Raw genomic sequence first — 9,279 nt, 5'->3', positions numbered from 1 at the left:
GCTCCTCTCACTCTAGCAGCTGAGCTGTCTCACTCTAGCCCCAACATTCCGTCCCATACACACCCATTATAAACTCTGAAACGGCTGAAAAAACATCATGAAACTTAAACTGGAACTGAAGAAAAAGTATAACAGATATTGAAAAGATAAATACAAGTTGAATAGTTGAATGTCTTGTCTTCGTTTTAAAGTTTGAATGGTGGCTCTATGTCAACGTATGTGGAAGTAGATACAGTTTGAAAATGAGTAAGTTGAATGAGGATTTGAAGGGTCTCCCCATTGAAATACATGGGAAATTTTTGTTGAAAAAAGTTGAATAAAATTAAAAATATAAATGTTATAAATGAGAAAAATAGAAGCAGTCATGTCCAAAAGAAGTGGAATCTAACGATGTTTGAATGGTTTTTCTAAGTTGAACGGTTTTGAAGGAGATACAGTACAAAAAACGTACGGAATATATAATAAAATATAATAATAATAACTAGAAAGTGCATTTTCTGAAGAAACTGCAGTGTGAATGCTTGAATCTCAATGTATGCACTGAAATGTATTAATTGCTGAATTTTTAGTTAAAAATTTTGAATGAGATGAAAAATACAAAAATTTGCACCTGAAAACAAAAGTGCTGAACTGCTAAAAGCTGACAAGCACAGAGAAGAAGTTGGAAAATAGCTGAAAATGTTTTAAATGTAAATTAGAAAAACCTGAGTAATGAGAAAAGACTATTTAGAGGCAGAAAACATCTGAATGAATATTAAAAGTTCATATTCTTTGAATCACTGAATGACTAAAATATGATCCCTCCACTTGGATCCACACAGTTTTAAAGGTTTACATCTCTGAGCTTTGAAAGACACGCTGTTGGAAAGAGAAGAACGATGGCTTCGTTTTGAGGGTAAAATGATGGCTGTAGAGCAAACACTGTTGACACAGCAGCTGTTGAAAGAGAAGTGTTCAAGATGAATCTTGGCAGAGTGAGAGAGAGCTCATTAGGCAGGCAGGTGTGAGCCTGGTTGCTATAGTGACTGAGCCAGGGGCTCCATACACACGCACACAGACATGCACCTCACTTTTGCTGCTTAAAATGAACAGAAAAGTCAGCCCCAAACAAATCCTTCCCAAATGAAAAGTACAAGTCGTATTGACAAAATTCTTTCACCGTGAGCGGCAGCAATGTCCAGTCTACCTAATTCTCAGTTTTCATGCCTGTGGAGTTTATTATATGGACGTGGTGACAGTGTAAAGACAGCCTGCTCTTCTGATTTTCAAAGGAACTTTCTGAGCCATTTTAACATTGGAGTCTATGGAGGAGTTGGAGGGAGGAGTCTGTGCTTTGGTGACATTTATGAAAGAACCATAACACCTAGGACAATAGTAAACACATTGGATGAAAGAGGACAGCGATGGCTACGTTTTGAGGGTAAAATCATACCTGTAGAGCAAACGCTGCGGACACAGCAGCAGTTTTAAAAAATATTTTAAGATTAATTTTTTCGCTCCTCTCACTCTAGCAGTTCAGCTGTCTCACTCTAGCCCCAACATTCCGTCCCATACACACCCATTATAAACTCTGAAACGGCTGAAAAACATCATGAAACTTAAACTGGAACTGAAGAAAAAGTATAACAGATATTGAAAAGATAAATACAAGTTGAATAGTTGAATGTCTTGTCTTCGTTTTAAAGTTTGAATGGTGGCTCTATGTCAACGTATGTTGAAGTAGTAGGAGTTTAAAAATGAGTAAGTTGAATGAGGATTTGAAGGGTCTCCCCATTGAAATACATGGGAAATTTTTGTTGAAAAAAGTTGAATAATTTTAAAAATATAAATTTTAAAAATGAGAAAAATACAAGCAGTCATGTCCAAAAGAAGAGGAATCTAACGGTGTTTGAATGGTTTTTCTAAGTTGAACGGTTTTGAAGGATTAGGAGTACAAAAAACGTACGGAATAGATAATAATAAAATAGAATAATAAAGATTAGAAGAACAATACTGTGAATGCTTTTACAAGCATTCACACTAATAAAGATTAGAAGAACAATACTGTGAATGCTTTTACAAGCATTCACACTAACTAGAAAGTGCATTTTCTGAAGAAACTGCAGTGTGAATGCTTGAATCTGAATGTATGCACTGAAATCAATTAATTGCTGAATTTTAAGTTAAAAATAAAAATGTTGAATGAGCTGGAAAATACAGAGTTTTTAACCTGAAAACAAAAGTGCAGAACTTTTGAAAGCTGATGTTCACACAAAAGAAGTTGGAAAATAGCTGAAAAGTTTTTAAATTAAAATTTGGAAAACCTAAGAAATGAGAACAGAAAATTTAGAGTCAGAAAACATCTGAATGAATATTAAAAGTTCATATTCTTTGAATCACTGAATGACTAAAGTGTAATCCCTCCACTTGGATCCACACACTTTTAAAGGTTTACATCTCTGAGCTTTGAAAGACATGCTGTTGGAAAGAGAACAATGATGGCTTCGTTTTGAGGGTAAAATGATGGCTGTAGAGCAAACACTGTGGACACAGCAGCAGTTGAAAGAGAAGTGTTTAAGATGAATATTGGCAGAGTGAGAGAGAGCTCGTTAGGCAGGCAGGCAGGTGTGAGCCTGGTTGCTATAGTGACTGCACCCACTGGCTCCATACACACGCGCACAGACATGCACCTCACTTTTGCTGCTTAAAATGAACAGAAAAGTCAGGTCGAAACAAATCGCTCCCAAATGAAAAGTACAGGTCCTATTGACAAAATTCTTTCACCGTGAGCGACAGCAATGTCCAGTCTACCTAATTCTCAGTTTTCATGCCTGTGGAGTTTATTATATGGACGTGGTGACAGTGTAAAGACAGCCTGTACTTCTGGTTTTCAAACGAACCTTCTGAGCCATTTTAACATTAGAGTCTATGGAGGAGTTGGAGGGAGGAGGCTGTGCATGGGTGACATTTATGAAAGAACCATAACACCTAGTACAATAGTAAACACATTGGATGAAAGAGGACAGCGATGGCTACGTTTTGAGGGTAAAATCATACCTGTAGAGCAAACGCTGCGGACATAGCAGCAGTTTTAAAAAATATTTTAAGATTAATTTTTTCGCTCCTCTCACTCTGGCAGTTGAGCTGTCTCACTCTAGCCCCAACATTCCGTCCCATACACACCCATTATAAACTCTGAAACGGCTGAAAAATCATCATGAAACTTAAACTGGAACTGAAGAAAAAGTATAATAGATATTAAAAAGATAAATACAAGTTGAATAGTTGAATGTCTTGTCTTCGTTTTAAAGTTTGAATGGTGGTTCTATGTCAACGTATGTGGAAGTAGATACAGTTTAAAGAGGAGTGAGTTGAAGAAGAATTTGAAGGGTCTCCCCATTGAAATACATGGGAAATTTTGTTGAAAAAGTTGAATAATTTTAAAAATATAAATGTTCAAAATAAGAAAAATAGAAGCAGTCATGTCCAAAAGAAGAGGAATCTAACGATGTTTGAATGGTTTTTCTAAGTTGAACGGTTTTGAAGGAGTAGGACTACAAAAACGTCACGGAATCTATAATAATAATAAAATAGAATAAAGATTACAACAACAATACTGTGAATGCTTTTACAAGCATTCACACTAATAATAAAGATTAGAAGAACAATACTGTGAATGCTTTTACAAGCATTCACACTAATAATAAAGACTAGAAAGTGCATTTTCTGAAGAAACTGCAGTGTGAATGCTTGAATCTCAATGTATGCACTGAAATGTATTAATTGCTGAATTTTTAGTTAAAAATTTTGAATGAGATGAAAAATACAGAAATTTGCACCTGAAAACAAAAGTGCTGAACTGCTAAAAGCTGACAAGCACAGAGAAGAAGTTGGAAAATAGCTGAAAATGTTTTAAATGTAAATTAGAAAAACCTGAGTAATGAGAAAAGACTATTTAGAGTCAGAAAACATCTGAATGAATATTAAAAGTTCATATTCTTTGAATCACTGAATGACTAAAATATGATCCCTCCACTTGGATCCACACAGTTTTAAAGGTTTACATCTCTGAGCTTTGAAAGACACGCTGTTGGAAAGAGAAGAACGATGGCTTCGTTTTGAGGGTAAAATGATGGCTGTAGAGCAAACACTGTGGACACAGCAGCTGTTGAAAGAGAAGTGTTCAAGATGAATCTTGGCAGAGTGAGAGAGAGCTCGTTAGGCAGGCAGGTGTGAGCCTGGTTGCTATAGTGACTGAGCCAGGGGCTCCATACACACGCACACAGACATGCACCTCACTTTTGCTGCTTAAAATGAACAGAAAAGTCAGCCCGAAACAAATCCTTCCCAAATGAAAAGTACATGTCGTATTGACAAAATTCTTTCACCGTGAGCGGCAGCAATGTCTAGTCTACCTAATTCTCAGTTTTCATGCCTGTGGAGTTTATTATATGGACGTGGTGACAGTGTAAAGACAGCCTGCTCTTCTGATTTTCAAAGGAACTTTCTGAGCCATTTTAACATTGGAGTCTATGGAGGAGTTGGAGGGAGGAGTCTGTGCTTTGGTGACATTTATGAAAGAACCATAACACCTAGAACAATAGTAAACACATTGGATGAAAGAGGACAGCGATGGCTACGTTTTGAGGGTAAAATCATACCTGTAGACCAAACGCTGCGGACACAGCAGCAGTTTTAAAAGATTTTAAGATTAATTTTTTCGCTCCTCTCACTCTAGCAGTTGAGCTGTCTCACTCTAGCCCCAACATTCCGTCCCATACACACCCATTATAAACTCTGAAACAGCTGAAAAAACATCATGAAACTTAAACTGGAATTGAAGAAAAAGTATAACAGATATTGAAAAGATAAATACAAGTTGAATAGTTGAATGTCTTGTCTTCGTTTTAAAGTTTGAATGGTGGCTCTATGTCAATGTATGTGGAAGTAGTAGGAGTTTAAAAATGAGTAAGTTGAAGGAGAATTTGAAGGGTCTCCCCATTGAAATACATGGGAAATTTTTGTTGAAAAAAGTTGAATAATTTTAAAAATATAAATGTTAAAAATGAGAAAAATAGAAGCAGTCGTGTCCAAAAGAAGAGGAATCTAACGGTGTTTGAATGGTTTTTCTAAGTTGAACGGTTTTGAAGGAGTAGGAGTACAAAAAACGTACGGAATATATAATAAAATATAATAACTAGAAAGTGCATTTTCTGAAGAAACTGCAGTGTGAATGCTTGAATCTGAATGTATGCATTGAAATGAATTAATTGCTGAATTTTAAGTTAAAAATGTTGAATGAGATGAAAAATACAGAAATCTGCACCTGAAAAAGAAAGTGCTGAACTGCTAAAAGCTGACATCCACACAGAAGAAGTTGGAAAAGAGCTGAAAATGTTTAAAATGTAAATTAGAAAAAGATGGGTAATGACTAAAGAAAATTTAGAGTCAGAAAACATCTGAATGAATATTAAAAGTTCATATTCTTTGAATCACTGAATGACTAAAATGTGATCCCTCCACTTGGATCCACACCGTTTAAAAAGTTTAAAAATCTGAGCTTTGAAAGACATGCTGTTGGAAAGAGAAGAACGATGGCGACGTTTTGAGGGTAAAATGATGGCTGTAGAGCAAACACTGTGGACACAGCAGCAGTTGAAAGAGAAGTGTTTAAGATCAATCTTGGCAGAGTGAGAGACAGAGCTCGTTAGGCAGGCAGGTGTGAGCCTGGTTGCTATAGTGACTGCACCCACTGGCTCCATACACACGCAGCGCACAGACATGCACCTCACTTTTGCTGCTTAAAATGAACAGAAAAGTCAGGTCGAAACAAATCGCTCCCAAATGAAAAGTACAGGTCCTATTGACAAAATTCTTTCACCGTGAGCGGCAGCAATGTCCAGTCTACCTAATTCTCAGTTTTCATGCTTGTGGAGTTTATTATATGGACGTGGTGACAGTGTAAAGGCAGCCTGTACTTCTGGTTTTCAAACGAACCTTCTGAGCCATTTTAACATTAGAGTCTATGGAGGAGTTGGAGGAGGAGGCTGTGCTTTGGTGACATTTATGAAAGAACCATAACACCTAGTACAATAGTAAACACATTGGATGAAAGAGGACAGCGATGGCTACGTTTTGAGGGTAAAATCATACCTGTAGACCAAACGCCGTGGACACAGCAGCAGTTTTAAAAAATATTTTCAGATTAATTTTTTTGCTCCTCTCACTCTAGCAGTTGAGCTGTCTCACTCTAGCCCCAACATTCCGTCCCATACACACCCATTATAAACTCTGAAACAGCTGAAAAAACATCATGAAACTTAAACTGGAACTGAAGAAAAAGTATAATAGATATTGAAAAGATAAATACAAGTTGAATAGTTGAATGTCTTGTCTTCGTTTTAAAGTTTGAATGGTGGCTCTATGTCAACGTATGTTAAAGTAGATACAGTTTGAAAATGAGTAAGTTGAATGAGGATTTGAAGGGTCTCCCCATTGAAATACATGGGAAATTTTTGTTGAAAAAAAGTTAAATAATTTTAAAAAAATATAAATGTTAAAAATGAGAAAAATAGAAGCAGTCATGTCCTAATGAAGAGGAATCTAACGGTGTTTGAATGGTTTTCTAAGTTGAACGGTTTTGAAGGAGTAGCATTACAAAAACGACGGAATAGATAAAATATAATAACTAGAAAGTGCATTTTCTGAAGAAACTGCAGTGTGAATGCTTGAATCTGAATGTATGCACTGAAATGAATTAATTGCTGAATTTTAAGTTAAAAATAAAAATGTTGAATGAGCTGGAAAATACAGAGTTTTTAACCTGAAAACAAAAGTGCAGAACTTTTGAAAGCTGATGTTCACACAAAAGAAGTTGGAAAATAGCTGAAAAGTTTTTAAATTAAAATTTGGAAAACCTAAGAAATGAGAACAGAAAATTTAGAGTCAGAAAACATCTGAATGAATATTAAAAGTTCATATTCTTTGAATCACTGAATGACTAAAGTGTAATCCCTCCACTTGGATCCACACACTTTTAAAGGTTTACATCTCTGAGCTTTGAAAGACATGCTGTTGGAAAGAGAACAACGATGGCTTCGTTTTGAGGGTAAAATGATGGCTGTAGAGCAAACACTGTGGACACAGCAGCAGTTGAAAGAGAAGTGTTTAAGATGAATATTGGCAGAGTGAGAGAGAGCTCGTTAGGCAGGCACGCAGGTGTGAGCCTGGTTGCTATAGTGACTGCACCCACTGGCTCCATACACACGCGCACAGACATGCACCTCACTTTTGCTGCTTAAAATGAACAGAAAAGTCAGGTCGAAACAAATCGCTCCCAAATGAAAAGTACAGGTCCTATTGACAAAATTCTTTCACCGTGAGCGACAGCAATGTCCAGTCTACCTAATTCTCAGTTTTCATGCTTGTGGAGTTTATTATATGGACGTGGTGACAGTGTAAAGACAGCCTGCTCTTCTGATTTTCAAAGGAACTTCCTGAGCCATTTTAACATTAGAGTCTATGGAGGAGTTGGAGGGAGGAGGCTGTGCTTTGGTGACATTTATGAAAGAACCATAACACCTAGTACAATAGTAAACACATTGGATGAAAGAGGACAGCGATGGCTACGTTTTGAGGGTAAAATCAGACCTGTAGAGCAAACGCTGCGGACACAGCAGCAGTTTTAAAAAATATTTTAAGATTAATTTTTTTCGCTCCTCTCACTCGAGCAGTTGAGCTGTCTCACTCTAGCCCCAACATTCCGTCCCATACACACCCATTATAAACTCTGAAACGGCTGAAAAATCATCATGAAACTTAAACTGGAACTGAAGAAAAAGTATAATAGATATTGAAAAGATGAATACAAGTTGATTAGTTGAATGTCTTGTCTTCGTTTTAAAGTTTGAATGGTGGCTCTATGTCACCGTATGTGGAAGTAGATACAGTTTAAAGAGGAGTGAGTTGAATGAGAATTTGAAGGGTCTCTCCATTGAAATACATGGGAAATTTTTGTTGAAAAAAGTTGAATAATTTTAAAAATATAAATGTTATAAATGAAAAAAATAGAAGCAGTCATGTCCAAAAGAAGAGGAATCTAATGGTGTTTGAATGGTTTTTCTAAGTTGAACGGTTTTGAAGGAGATACAGTACAAAAAACGTACGGAATCTATAATAATAAAATAGAATAATAAAGATTAGAAGAACAATACTGTGAATGCTTTTACAAGCATTCACACTAATATCTAGAAAGTGCATTTTCTGAAGAAACTGCAGTGTGAATGCTTGAATCTGAATGTATGCACTGAAATGAATTAATTGCTGAATATTAAGCCAAAAATGTTGAATGAGCTGGAAAATACAGAGTTTTTAACCTGAAAACAAAAGTGCAGTACTTTTGAAACCTGATGTTCACACAGAAGAAGCTGGAAAATAGCTGAAAATGTTTTAAATGTAAATTAGAAAAACCTAAGTAATGAGAAAAGAAAATTAGAGTCAGAAAATATCTGAATGAATATCAAAAGTTCATATTCTTTGAATCACTGAATGACTAGAATGTGATCCCTCCACTTGGATCCACACAGTTTAAAAAGTTTAAATCTCTGAGCTTTGAAAGACACTGTGCTGTAAAGAGAACAACGATGGCTTCGTTTTGAGGGTAAAATGATTGCTGTAGACCAAACACTGTGGACACAGCAGCAGTTGAAAGAGAAGTGTTTAAGATGATTCTTGGCACAGTGAGAGACAGAGCTCGTTAGGCAGGCAGGTGTGAGCCTGGTTTCTATAGTGACTGCACCCAATGCGTACAAAAAGAGTACAAAAAACGTACGGAATAGATAAAATAGAATAAAGATTAGAAGAACAATACTGTGAATGCTTTTACAAGCATTCACACTAATAAAGATTACAACAACAATACTGTGAATGCTTTTACAAGCATTCGCACTAATAAAGATTACAACAACAATACTGTGAATGCTTTTACAAGCATTCACACTAATTAGAAGAACAATACTGTGAATGCTTTTACAAGCATTCACACTAACTAGAAAAAATTTGCATTTCCTGCGAAAATGCTGTGTGGATGCCTTAACGCTGAAGCTGTCTGCTGAAAAGCTGAAAAAGATGAAAAGTTGCAAAAAGTTGTATGGTGGTGAAAAAAAAAAGTCGCCCTGAGCTGGACTCGAACCTGGCCTGGCCAGGCTCAAGGCAGCTATTCATCTCACTAACCCAAACTCATTCTCACAAAGAAGAGGTGGACAGACTGACAATTCTGCTGAAATCAGCAGAAGCTGCTGA

The sequence above is a fragment of the Oreochromis aureus genome, linkage group 13, assembly GCF_013358895.1.
Source record: "Oreochromis aureus strain Israel breed Guangdong linkage group 13, ZZ_aureus, whole genome shotgun sequence".
Classification (NCBI taxonomy): Eukaryota; Metazoa; Chordata; class Actinopteri; order Cichliformes; family Cichlidae; genus Oreochromis; species Oreochromis aureus.
This window is presented reverse-complemented; position numbering follows the sequence as displayed.